The following is a 14,054-nucleotide window of genomic DNA, read 5'->3' as shown; positions in this document are numbered from 1 at the left end:
GCTAGAGTGAGTGCCGTGGCGTCAGCCTAGCTCACAGCAACCTCAAACTCCTGGGCTCAAGCAATCCTGCCTCAGCCTCCCGAGTAGCTGGGACTATAGGCATGCGCCACCATGCCCGGCTAATTTTTTATATACATATCAGTTGGCCAATGAATTTCTTTCTATTTATAGTAGAGACGGGGTCTCGCTCTTGCTCAGGCTGGTTTTGAACTCCTGACCTTGAGCAATCCGCCCGCCTCGGCCTCCCAGAGAGCTAGGATTACAGGCGTGAGCCACCACGCTCGGCCCAGAGTAGATTTTAAAACAGAACTTACAGCGACAACGACAAGAACGAGCTGAGGAGGGAAGAAAGGTGAGAATGCAGAACTGCACGAGGTCATTGAGTCATTTGCGGGTCAGATTGTAGTCACAGGGGAAGCCAGGGCAGTGACCTTTCAAAGCCTCAGTTTACCCAACTGAAAAATGGGAAGGATAGTTGGAAAGCACTGTCCAATGTAGGGTGCCAGCAGGAAATGTCAACATTAGTTGCACTTAGGGGTGATGTAATTGAAGGGGAATCAGGACAGGCCACCCCAAAATATGCCATTTTGGCATAAGGATTATGTTGAGCTGAAGGCACCTGAAAAGCAATGGATTTGAGAAGAGTTCTCTGCCTTCCCCTTCTCCGGCTAAAAACAGGGCACAGTTCCTCTTTGTGACGTTTCCTTCTCTCAGATACCAGGAAAGGGAGAGTGACTCTTCATGAGACATGCAGAGTCAGCATTGAGCTGAGTCCTCGTAAACAGACCTTGCGGAAATAACTTTTATCTTCCATTAATTCCTCCATAGTCCCTTCCCCATAATTTGTCTTCCCTCGAAGCCCCAAACCCACCCTTTTCTTTCCTGTGTTAAAATGGTATATAAGCCCCTGAGTCTAACTGTTTCTTGGAGTTTCACTTATTTTCTATGAATCGCCATGCACATAAAATATTAATAAAAATGATATGCCTTTTTCTCTTGTAAATCTGTCTTTTGCCAGTTTAATTTGCAGGCCCCTGGGGACTGGACTTAAGAGGGTGGAGAGAAAGATCCTCTGACACCATGCATCCTACAGTATGAGTGGACAACCCAGAGGAGCACGTTCTGCATTTTGCCAAGGAGTGCTCCCTGACACTCGATTGAATGCTTGGGCATCATAGGAGTTTGCCAAGGCTGCTTTTGTGGTGACCATCCACCAAAATTGCCTAGTAGATAAATACCTGTTGACTGAATGGCCGACAGACATGCTAACAAGAAGCAGCTGGGAACGGCTTTCTTGTAACAAATTGTAGTCACAGACTCAGAACAGAAAAGTGAGCAGGGAACAGTCAGATGTTGAGGTGGGACTCATGGAGAGGAAAAAATATGTTTCCTGAGAAGGGTCAGAGGTACCAAGAAAGAGACACTATTATTAGTTTCTCTCATTTTTCTTAAAAAAAAGAAGAAGAAGAAGAAGAAAAGGAAACTACTGAATGGAAAGGGACTTACACAGTTGTTGGCTGATTTGAAGAGAACCAATCACCCACCCTTTAGAAAGGATGTTTTGTCATCTGAAAAATATTCCAAGGCAGGAATTTTGTGAAGCGAACTGAGATTACAAAAGCTCTCCACTATCATTCCAAAAAGACACATTCATAAATTTTATTATTATTATTTTTACCACAATGGCTCAAGAGATATGTGAATTGCAGGTTCCTAGAAAAAGTGTGTTACTAAAAGGGAGAACTCATGACACACCTTAAAAAAACAATTGGGCACAAAAAAATGGAAGCCTCTGATTTAATTTTGCAATTGCCCCATGCCAGGCAGGACAAGAAACAAACACTGTTACCTCTTAAATGAGAAATACAATGGTCACGGTCACTCAAGGTGCTATCTTAGTATGGCTAACAAGGCACTGCGACGCCAGCCAAGTAAAACACTGAGTTGATCTGGGGTGTGGGCAGAAGAATGCGGGCTTGCCCGTGGCGGGGACATGCTGGAATGATCCTTCCACCGTGGAGAGCAGAGCCAGGTGGCAGGGTTGCTGAGCGGAGCTGGGAAGTCACATGACCTGCACACACAGGTTTCTTGGCACTTAAACTTGGGGCTCCTGAAACGGCCAGGTGGCCGGGAATTCCCCTGGGGAGGTGGTGAGATGGTATCACTGTCACTTGTTGGGTTAAAATTGGAGTTTGCCCAGATCAGCCTAGAAGAGGCGGGTGGGGACACTCAGACAGTGGAGACCAGCAAGAACACCAGATCGTCCTCTAGTACCGATCAGAGAGGAGGAGGAAGAGCAAAGGGGGAAGCACGGCGCAGTGCGGCAGGTAGGAGAGGAAGAAGTAGGAGAGGAAGAACTGGGCGCTGAATCTAGCGTTCTTTCGTTCTCCACCGGCAGAACTTTCCCCACTGGCGAAAGTTTCCGCCAAGCCCAGGGCAGATGAAGGAATCCCAGGCTGACTGCCAACCAGGGGAGGTAAGAGACGCAGGAGGAGTTCAGAAGTTCAGGAAAATAAAAGCGGATTATCATTTAAGGGTTCTGTGAACCAGAGAAAAGGGGAAATGACAGGAGGACCTGGGAGTGGCTGGGGGCAGGGGCGGGGAGGGAAGTGACCGTTCAGTTCAGGGTCACGTGCACCCACCCAAGGTGCAGCTGGAGAGAAGGGCAGGAGCCCGGGGTGCGCAGGTTTGGTGTGTGCAGGTGGGGAATGTGCAGGTGGGGTGGTGCGCAGGTGGAGGGGTGCGAGGTGGGGCGGTGAGCAGGTGGGGGGTGCGCAGATTGGGGGTGCACAGGTTGCAGAATGGGCAGGTAGGGTGGTGCGCAGGTGGGAGGTGCGCAGATGGGGGTGCGCAGGTGGGGGTGCTCAGGTGGAGGGGTGCGCAAGTGGGGGGTGCTCAGGTGGGGGTGAGCAGGTGGGGTGCTCAGGTGGAGGGGTGCGCAGGTGGGGGTGAGCAGGTGGGGGGTGAGCAGGTGGGGGATGCGCAGGTGGAGGGGGATGTGCAGGTTGAGGGGGTGAGCAGGTGGGGGGTGCACAGGTGGAGGGGGTGAGCAGGTGGGGGGTGCACAGGTAGCGGGTGCGCAGGTGGCGGGTGAGCAGGTGGGGATGAGGATGTGGGAGGGTGTGCATGTGGGGGGTACCTAGGTGGAGTGGTAAGCATATGGGGGTGAGCAGGTGGGGGTGTGTGCAGGTGGGGGGTGCACAGGTGCGGGGTGCACAGGTGGGGTGTGTGCAAGTGGGGGGTGAGCAGGTGGGGGGGTGCGCAGGTGGGGGGTGCACAGGTGGAAGGGTGTGCAGGTGGAGGGGTGCGCAGGTGGGGGGTGCACAGGTGGGGGATGCGCAGGTGGGGGGATGCGCAGGTGGGGGGTGGGAAGGCGGGGGTGGTGGGCAGGTGAGGGGTGAGCAGGTGGGGGGTGGGAAGGTGGGGGGTGAGCAGGTGAGAGGTGGGTAGGTGGGGGTTGCACTGGTGGGGGGTGAGCAGGTGGGAGGTGCCACCGCGCTCGGCCTTGGCATTGCTTTTGTTGGAGAAGTTTAATGGCTGCTATAATGGAGCAACCCCAAAATAGCACAGCAGACATCTCTCCCCCCACCCCCCGACCGCCAAGGGACTGCAAACCTACGCCCCCGGTCTGCCTGTCTTGGAATCTGGGCTCTGCCCTCCTGGCCCGTAGGGTTGTCTGAGTCCAGGCCAAATCCTCCCCAAGGTCAAGGAGAAAGAGCGGGCTGAGGGTGGTTCTGGCCTTTTCACACGCAGCAGGAAACCCTCCGGTTTGCATTTCTAGGGGGTGTCTCTGGCCATAGGGCAATTTTTCAGAGATGATAAAATGATCTGTCAACTGATAACCACCCGGCAGCCCAGGGCCCTGTGCCGGGAAGTGCCATCTGCATGTGGTAAAAGGCCAAGGCCTCGCCGCTTGTGGGCTATAAATTCAGCCTTTCATTTAAAAAAATTAGTTTTTAATGTAAAACATATATTCCTAGGGTACACGACATCGTCTCTGTTGACAGGGAGTACAGCGTGTGAAATGAAAATCTTGGGCTCTGGAACCAGATAGCCCGAGCCCAGTTCCTAGCCTGGCCAGTTAGAAGCTGTGTGAGCTTCGGCCCTATGCTTAACGTCTCTGGTCACTACTTCCCTTGTTTGTAAAATGGAGTTGATAATATTGTACCTACCTTAAAAATTGTTATGAGGGCCAGGCGCTGGGGCTCATGTATGTAATCCTAGCACTCTGGGAGGCCAAGGCGGGAGGATTGCTTGATCTCAGGAGTTCGAGACCAGCCTGAGCAAGAGTGAGACCCCTGCCCAATGTTTAGAGACTTCTGGAAAAAAAAAAAAAGAAAAAGGAAATAAAATATAATTTTAAAATTATTAATAAAAAATAAAGAGTGAGACCCCATCTCTCTACCATAAATAGAAAGAAAATTAGCCGAACAACTAAAAATAGAAAAAATTAGCCAGGTATAATGGCGCATGCCTGTAGTCCCAGCTACTTGGGAGGCTGAGGCAGGAGGATTGCTTGAACCCAGGAGTCCGAGGTTGCTGTGAGCTAGGCTGACGCCACGGCACTCTAGCCCGGGCAACAGAGTGAGACTCTGTCTCAAAAAAATATATATATATTGTTATGAGGATTATATGAGTTGGAAACACAGAAAGCACTAGGCATGTAAGAAGTAAGTATTCAATACAAAATAATTTCTTTTTTTATTTTGGTAAAATACACATAACATAAAATTTGCCATTTTAACGATTTTTAAGTGCACGGTCTGTGGCATTGGGTATGTTTGCATTGTTGTGCAGCCATCGGCACCATCCGTCTCCAGAACCTTCATCTCCCCAGACAGAAACTCTGGGCTTGGTAAACAACTCCAGATTCCCCTCGCCCCCAGCCCCTGGCCACCGCCATTCTACTCGCTGTGTCCGTGAATCTGACTACTCTAGGGACCTCATCTAAGTGGCATCATATGGTGTTTGTCCTTTTGTGCCTGGCGTATTTCACTTGGCATAGTGTCCACAGATCCATCCAGTTGTAGCATGGGTCAGGATTTCCCTCTTTTTTGAGGCTGGATAACATTCGACTGGATGCACAGACTGAATTTTTTTTTTTTTTTAGCGTGTGTTAAGGTTACATATATTACCCATCATAGACTGAATTTTGTTTATCCTTTCATCTATCGATGGATACTTGGGTTGCTTCCACCTTCTGGCTATTGTCAATAATGTTGCCATGAACATTTGTGTGCAAATCTCTCTTTTTTTTTTTTGAGACAGAGTCTCACTCTGTTGCCCAGGCTAAAGTGAGTGCCATGGCGTCAGCCTAGCTCACAGCAACCTCAAACTCCTGGGCTCAAGCTATTCTCCTGCCTCAGCCTCCCGAGTAGCTGGGACTACAGGCATGCGCCACCATGCCTGGCTAATTTTTTCTGTATATATTAGTTGGCCAATTAATTTCTTTTTATTTTTAGTAGAGACGGGGGTCTCGCTCTTGCTCAGGCTGGTTTCGAACTCCTGACCTCGAGCAATCTGCCTGCCTCGGCCTCCCAGAGTGCTAGGATGACAGATGTGAGCCACTGCGCCTGGCCTGCAAATATCTCTTGAGACCCTGTTTTCAGTTCTTTTGTAAACACCCAGAAAGGAATTTTCCGGATCGAACGGTAATTCCGTGTTTGATCTGTTGCGGAACTGCCACGCTGACTTCTGTGGTGGCTGTACACCGTTCCCGTGGTTTGAAACGCTAACTACAGGCTGACGAATTCCAGCTTTGCACCTACAGATCATCGAATCACAGATGACATGCCCTTACGTTAACTTGACTCAACATCTTCCATAACAGAAACACAGACTAGACAAACAGGACCTGGAGAAAGTCTTGTTGATGAACTTGAACCTGAGTGGCAGGATCTGACATTGGGGAGTTTTGGACTACACAGAACAGAAGGTTTCCCAAGACACACAGGACCCCGAGAACTGGCGGGGGCCAGAGGGGACATCCCTGTTGGGAACTGTCCCTTGTCTTTGTCCTGTCTCTTGTCTTTCCTGCACTCTGTGTAGTGGCTTCATTCTCCTCTCTTGCTACAGACCAACCCCTGGGCCTCTCACTTAAGCTGGTGGAAGACATTGCTGCCATTGGCACCTGCACATGCTCTGTTGGAGAAATCAGGCAGCTTGACCTGAAATGTCTCTGTCCCAAACTCACACCACTAGGGAAAGGATTCCTTGGCTCATCTTGGGGGGGAATCTGCCCTGCCTGAGGGTCTACCATATGCCAGGCACCCTCTAGGTGGTGGGAGTACAGAGAACAGAATGGACGAGATCCTGTTGTCATGGAGGGTATAGTCCACAACACTGCACCTGCTGTATGTCTATTACTGAGCACCTGTCAAGAGCCAGGCCCCGACCTTGCACTAGGATACCACCTGAGCAAATCGCACAAACATAAGATTGCAGGTAGCGATGCATTCTTTCTTTGAATCGATAGTCTAGGTTGCTATATGAATATAGAGCAGGGGAACCTGATCTGGTTTCAGGAACTGGGGAACTTTTTTTTTTTTTGAGACAGAGTCTCTCTCTTGTTCCCTGGGCTAGGGTACCGTGGTGTCAGCCTCGCTCACTGCAACCTCAAACTCCTGGGCTCAAGCAATCCTTCTGCCTCAGCCTCCCGAGTAGCTGGGACTACAGGCATGCGCCACCATGCCCGGCTAATTTTTTCTATATATTTTTAGTGGGCCAATTAATTTCTTTCTATTTTTAGTAGAGGCGGGGTGTCACTCTTGCTGAGGCTGGTTTTGAACTCCTCACCTTGAGCATTCCTCCCGCCTCGGCCTCCCAGAGTGCTAGGATTACAGGCGTGAGCCACTGTGCCTGGCCAGAAACTTTTTTAAAGATGTAAATTAAATGAATTTCATGCCAGGCATGGTAAGCTCATCCCTGTTATCCCAGCACTTTGGGAGGCTGAGGCAGGACAATCACTTGAGTCCAGGAGTTTAAGATCGCCTGGACAACATAGTGAGACCCCTTCCCTACAAAAATATAAATGAACTTGATTTTTTAGAATAGTTATAGACTTACAAAGAAATCACAAAGATAATACAGAGAGTTCCCATGTATCCCACATTCAGTTTTCCCTGTTATTAACATCTTACGTGAGTATGGTACATTTGTTATAATAATGAGCCAACATTGATATCTTGCTATGAACTAAAGTCCATAATTCATTTAGATTTCTTTAGTTTGTTTCTAATGTCCTTTCTCTGTTCCAAGATCCCATCCAGGAAGCCATATTGCATTTATTTGTCATGTCTCCTTGGGGCTCCTCTTGGCTGTGACAGTTTCACAAAATGCTCCTTGTTTTTGATGACCTTGAGAGTTTTGCAGAGTATTGGTTGGGTATTTTGTAGGATGCCCCCTATAAGAATTTGTCTGATGTCTTCCTCATGCTGATTTCAGGCTTATGAGTCTTGGGAAGGGAGGCCACAGAGTGAAGTGCCATTGTCATCTCAATGTGTAAAGGGTATGTGCTATCAACATGACTTATCATTATGGGTGACCAACCACCTTGGTCACCTGAGGCCTGGTGACCTGAGTCCTGGGAGCCCCACTGTGAAGTAATTCTTCTCTCCCCTTTCCTGGAATTCGGAAGGAAGTCACTATGTCCCTCTGACATTTAAGAATATACAAACACAATGAGTGCAACATTTGGGGGATGGTCACACTTGAGGCTCTGACTCGAGGGGGGAGGGGGGCATGGGCAATATACGTAACCTTAACACTTGTACCCTCATAATACGCTAAAATAATAAAAAAGAAGAGTTATGGGGGTGAATGTGTCACGTCCTTGACAGCGTGTTTTGTTTTTCACAGCGTTATTGAAGTGTAATTTACATGCCACAGAATTCACTTGTTTTAAGCGAACAGTTCAATGAGTTTCGGTAAATTTATAAAGCGTGCCTGAGGGAACCGGTCTTTGAGCCAACATCCAAAGGATGAGAATGATTTAACTAGGCAAAGGAAGAAAAAGATGGCCCCAGGCAGAGGTGACCGCATGGACCCCTTGCGGGGAGCGTGGCACATTCAAGAAATTTAGGTTAATTCTGAATCATCGTGCAAAAGTAAGATATGTCACCGTACTTCATTCACTGTGCTTCGTATTCAATATTTAATATTTTCTTCAAAACATTTAAAAGTCAACAGCATTTTAATGCCTCAGTGCGTAAACTCTGGCTACGTGAAACGTTTGTCGAGAACAGCTCAGTTCCTGATGTAAGTTTATCCGAAGTTTTACTATAACAATAAATAAACATTAGGATGGTAAAATTCAGAATGGTCCCCGAGGGGGAATAAAATTGTAATAAAATTTCCTCCCTTTTTCAGGTCTTGTTTCAATAAGAATGTGAAACACGTGTACTGTATGTTTTCTGATGAAGTCTTTGATTGATTTCCCGTTGGAACAAACACGCCACAACAAAGCAAGAATGAGAAGACTATTCGGAGGTAGAAGAAGGGAATGGAACTATATTCAGAATTATGTGTTCATGCAAAAGTAGAATCTGAAAAAAATCTAGTTAGCAAAAATGCTGTAAGGCTCCTTCTTTTTTTTTTTTTTTTTTTGAGACAGAGTCTCGCTTTGTTGCCCAGGCTAGTGTGAGTGCCGTGGCGTCAGCCTAGCTCACAGCAACCTCAAACTCCTGGGCTCGAGTGATCCTTCTGCCTCAGCCTCCCGGGTAGCTGGGACTACAGGCATGCACCACCATGCCCGGCTAATTTTTTATATATATATATCAGTTGGCCAATTAATTTCTTTCTATTTATAGTAGAGACGGGGTCTTGCTCTTGCTCAGGCTGGTTTTGAACTCCTGACCTTGAGCAATCCGCCCGCCTCGGCCTCCCAAGAGCTAGGATTACAGGCGTGAGCCACAGCGCCCGGCCTGTAAGGCTCCTTCTATGTGTGAGGTATCTAAGAGGCTCTCTCATGACTTCCGTGGGACATGGAGATCCATGGCATATGTCAATATGAGCCCCGTGTTAGTCAGGATAGGTAAAGCCATGCTGCAGTAACAAGGAAACCCCTTGTTCTCAGTGGCTTCATGCAACAGGCCACTGCTTGATGTAGGTTCATGTGGCCTTCCTTGGTGGCTCAAAGATCTAGGCTCCATTCATCTTTCAATTGTGTCATCTCCATCATGTAGCCTCACCAATTTGCCACAGAAGAGGAAGAGAGAGTGTGGATGATGACTTAAGGGATTTTATGGCCAGGCCGGGAAGTTGTATATGCAACCGTTCTGCCCACACTCCTATGGTCAGAACCCAGTTACATTGGCCCATTTAAGGGCAAGGGAGGCTGGGAAATGTAGTCTTCTTGTATATGCAGGAAGAAGAAAATAGAATGAGATTTGGTGAACATATAGTATTGTCCTTGCCACAAGCTCTTGATTTTTTCCTAGCTATGAAAGTACATGCTTAGGCCGGCGCGGTGGCTCACGCCTGTAATCCTAGCACTCTGGGAGCCTGAGGCAGGCAATCAGTTAAGGTGAGGAGTTCGAAACCAGCCTGAGCAAGAGCAAGACCCCCATCTCTACTAAAAGTAGAATGAAATTAATTGGACAACTAAAAATATATAGAAAAAAAAATTAGCCGGGCATGGTGGCGCATGCCTGTAGTCCCAGCTACTCGGGAGGTTGAGGCAGAAGGATCACTTAAGCCTGGGAGTTTGAGGTTGCTGTGAGCTAGGCTGATGCCATGGCACTCTAGCCAGGGCAACTGAGTGAGACTCTGTCTCAAAAAAAAAAAAATAAAATAAAAAAAAATAAAATAAAAGTACATGCTTATCGTAATGGGTGCAACATAGTTGTATAAAGGCGAAACAAATTGTCACCCCCCCTCAGTTCTACTCCCTGCGTGTCCTGCCACACTGCTCTCTTTGTTGGTGAAACTGCATTCCGCAGGTATGGAGGGCTCAGGGGAAATGAACTCCAGGAGACCCTTCTAACCTGGACGTTTTCTTGATAATCCTTCTGGAGTGGAATGTTCCTCCGGGAAGTACCGCAGGTTGACAGAGCAGAGACAGCATCGTGCTGGGATGTAAGACCCATGCTTTTTTTTTTTTTTTGAAATTGAAAATATTTGCTTTATTTTTATTTATTTATTTTGCGATTTTTTTAATTTATTATTTTAGCGTATTATGGGGGTACAAGTGTTAAGGTTACATATATTGCCCGTGATTCCCCTCCCCCTTTGAGTAAGATCTTCAAGCGTGTCCATCCCCCAAATGTTGCACATGTTACTCATTGTGGTTGTATACACCCATCCCCTCCTCCCCCTCCCACCCTCCCGACACCCGATGAATGTTACTCCTATATGTCCACTTAGGTGTTGATCCGTTAATACCAATTTGCTGGTGAGTACATGTGGTGCTGGTTTTTCCATTCTTGAGATACTTCACTTAGTAGAATGGGTTCCAGCTCTATCCAGGAATATACAAGAGGTGCTGTATCACCGTTGTTTCTTAAAGCTGAGTAGTACTCCATGATACCACATTTTATTAATCCACTCATGAATTGATGGGCACTTGGGTTGTTTCCACAGCTTTGCGATTGTGAATTGTGCTGCTAGACCCATGCTTTTGCTTCTCTTTTTCTTGGTCTTTGGCAGGAGCTGCAGCCTCAGAAAGACCTGGGTTCGGATCTGCCTCTGCCTCCTACCATCTGTGTGACTTTGGACAAGCTGTAAACTCTTCCGAAATGTTATTTACCTCGTATTTAAAACACAGATCTGGCCTCTATCCCGTGTGGTATTTGCAGTATTACAAGATGAAGTCGCCTCTCAAATCTCCTGGATTTCTGGGTGTCTAGGACGTCTCAGCATGTATAACTAGAGACAGAGCCAACTAGTATTTAAAATGTGTGCGGTGTGACCCAGACGCTGGGGCCCAAAACAAAAAATCATATGACAGGGAGGAAGGGAAGAGAGAACATAGATGGGAAATGTTAGCGGGCCGATGAGGATCTGGAGTATTCATTCGGGAAGGAAAGAAACTGTGCAGGGAAATGAAGATTGGGAGATTTGGAAGTTATTAGAAACATGTTGAGACTGATCAGGCCACGTGGATAGCAATTTGCCTGTTCATTAGCTATGCATAGTTCCCACCAACAGAGGCGGAGTCCCGCTGTGGCAGACCTTGGCTTTAATGACCCAGTGGAACAAAATGTTCAGCGATGCTCGGAGGGTCCCCGGAGGAAGGGACAGGGCCTGCTCAGTGCTTTAGTTGTTTTGCGGTTTAATGCAACAGTGGTCTGCAAGCCTAGAAGCACAATGAAAGGCAAGTATCAAATTTTGCCTGTTGGGCGGGTGGTGGGAAGGAACAGCGACAACCGAAAGATTAAAACTAGAAAGGATCATCCTGAGGAACTCAGCAAAAAGCACACAGAAAAAGGACCCAAACACGAAAACTTTGGCATTTCTACAAATGTATAAAAGGTGAAAAATAATAATTGAAAAAGGGTTTATCGGTAAGTGTTTGGTCCGAAAAAGCAGAAGCGTCTTTAGGTATTTCAAACAGAGAGGGATTTAATACAGGGAATGAAGTTACAAAGCTGGAGGAAGAACTGAGAGAGTGAAGACAGGGCAAGTGTGTCTATCACCCAGAGATTAAAAACTGTAGGAGGCAGGGAACACATTCCACGTAGTTCAGTCCTGAACACTGAAAGCTGATGAGTTTAGATCTCTGGTGTGTTTTAGAACAGCTCTTTAGCTTTCCTGGCCTTTGAGCCGCCTATAGGTAAGATTATAATCTGAGTGTTTAGTTTTATGGCCTGTGCGACATGCAATACCCCAAAGGTGCTCAAGAGTATGACAATGGCAACGATGCAGTAGGCAACGTGCAGGCTGTGAGAACTGGCTCACGGTGCTGACAAATGTGGGCCTGTCGGGGACCATTTGAACAGATGGGGCTGGTGGAAGTCGCTGGCTTGGTGTCGCCTCCGCTGATCCGTGGAAACCAGGGCTTGCAGGCGACACCCTCCCTGTGAGACACGTTGCAGGGGAGGGGGAGCGATGCTCGATGCTCTAGGTGGTGAGTCTCATGGCGTGCACGACCACATCTGACAGCAGGGCTGGCGAATCCTTTTACGGACCATTTGGGGTCCAGGAGTGTTTGAGAGGACACGATTTGGGAGGAGCACAGCAGTGACCTTGTGGCAGGGCGCGGGGAGGGCACACCCACCGTGGGGCTCTCCCTCAGGGCCGCTCGCTTCTTGGGCGCCTCCGTCTTCTTCCCAGCCGTCTGGGTTGCGTTTCCTTCTTGTGCATTGGTGCGGTTTGGACAGTTGGCCCCTCCAAATCTCAGGTCGAAATCTGGTCCCCAGTGTTGTATGTGGGGCTGGTGGGAGGTTTCTGAGTCATGGGGTTGGGTCCCTCATGAAGAGCTTTGTGCCCTCCCTGGGATACGAGTTCTCGCGAGAGCCTGGCACCACATCCTCCCTCTCTCTTTGTTCCTTCTCTCGCAGGGTGACACGCCTGCCCCTCCTTAACCTTCTGCCTCGGTTGGAAGCTCCCTGCAGCCCTCGCTAGCAGTGGGTGCTGGTGCCACGTTTGTGCAGCCTGCAGAACCGTGAGCCAAATAAATCTCTTTTTTGAGACAGTCTCACTCTGTTGCCCAGGCTAGAGTGAGTGCCGTGGCATCAGCCTAGCTCACAGCATCCTCCAGCTCCTGGCTCAAGTGATCCTCCTGCCTCAGCCTCCCAGAGTGCTAGGATTACAGGCGTGAGCCACCACACCCGGCCAAATCTCTTTTCTTTGTAAATGACCCAGCCTCAGGCATTTCCTTTGCAGCAGCACAAATGGACCAAGACACCCACTTGGGTCTGCCCGCTCAGCACCGTCCCTCCAGGCCTTTGCTGGACAAGGTGCTCTCGCGGGCCTGGCTCTCTCTGTCCACAGGGTCCGTGTTTGTGTGCGCACACATGGCGCTAGCAGGAGGCTCAGATATGTCCCAGCTGAACTTGCCATTGGTAATAGCTCAGCAGGGTCCGATGGTCTTGTGACAAGGCACTAAAGGACAAGTTGTTCTGTTTTTAAGTCCTGGTTTGCTACTCTGGAGCAGGTGGATCGGGCATTTTCAGGGTATGTCTCTCCTTTGGCATTTATCCTTTATTTATTTATTTATTTATTTTTTTGAGACAGAGTCTTGCTCTGTCGCCCGGGCTAGAGTGCCATGGCGTCAGCCTAGCTCACAGCAACCTCAGACTCCTGGGCTCAAGCGATCCTCCTGCCTCAGCCTCTCGATTAGCTAGGACTGCAGGCATGTGCCACTGTGCCCAGCTAATTTTTTCTACATATATTTTTAGTTGGCCAATTAATTTCTTTCTATTTTTAGTAGAGGCGGGGTGGGGGGGTCTCTCTCTTGCTCAGGTTGGTCTCAAACTCCTGACCTCGAGCGATCCTCCCGCCTCGGCCTCCCAGAGTGCTAGGATTACAAGCGTGAGCCACCACACCCGGCCTGGCATTTATCCTTTACCTAAGTTGGAAGATTCTGGATCAAGAACCAAATGCTTCCTTAATCCTATCCTTAAGAGTTTTCCAATCTCCCAAGAGTAAGGTCAAGTTTCCCATGCTGAGATGTTCTTGATCCCCTGCCCTGATCTACCTCCAGTAGGCACTGGGCTGCTCTCAACTGGGTTTGCTAGTAGCTTCTCTCATGTCCCAACCTCCCATGCCCACATACAGCTCCTGCCTTCAGACTCTGTCACTGCTGAAAACTCCTGCAGAGGGGTTCTTACTACAAGGGTCTCCCTGGCACACCCTCAACCCCAACCTGCCCCAAAGAAGGTGAAATTCTAGGCTACTTCTTATGGAATGTGCTAGACGACCAGAAAGTAGCCAGCACATCTATTCTGGAGCCTACTTAGGTTTGCTTGTGGATGAACATGGTTTACTTGTCCATATATGCCACACCGTGGCAGGACAATGACTCGCTTAAGGACTTGAGGACTGAAGACACCCACAGAACTCGCCCACATCTGCATCGACATGACTTCTCTCATGCAGTCGTCACCACGTATGAT

General features: G+C 48.5%; 1 long non-coding RNA gene across 1 annotated transcript; it reads left to right on the top strand.

Moving 5' to 3' along the window:
• The first annotated feature begins 2,136 nt into the window (after positions 1–2,136).
• LOC105872003 (uncharacterized) lies at positions 2,137–11,864 on the top strand. The gene is made up of 3 exons (XR_012914908.1): positions 2,137–2,476; positions 8,368–8,487; positions 10,645–11,864. It is a non-coding gene; the product is annotated as an uncharacterized LOC105872003 (long non-coding RNA).
• Positions 11,865–14,054: the final 2,190 nt, after the last annotated feature.

Source organism: Microcebus murinus, chromosome 25, assembly GCF_040939455.1.
Source record: "Microcebus murinus isolate Inina chromosome 25, M.murinus_Inina_mat1.0, whole genome shotgun sequence".
Taxonomy (NCBI): Eukaryota; Metazoa; Chordata; class Mammalia; order Primates; family Cheirogaleidae; genus Microcebus; species Microcebus murinus.
This window is presented reverse-complemented; position numbering and strand designations above follow the sequence as displayed.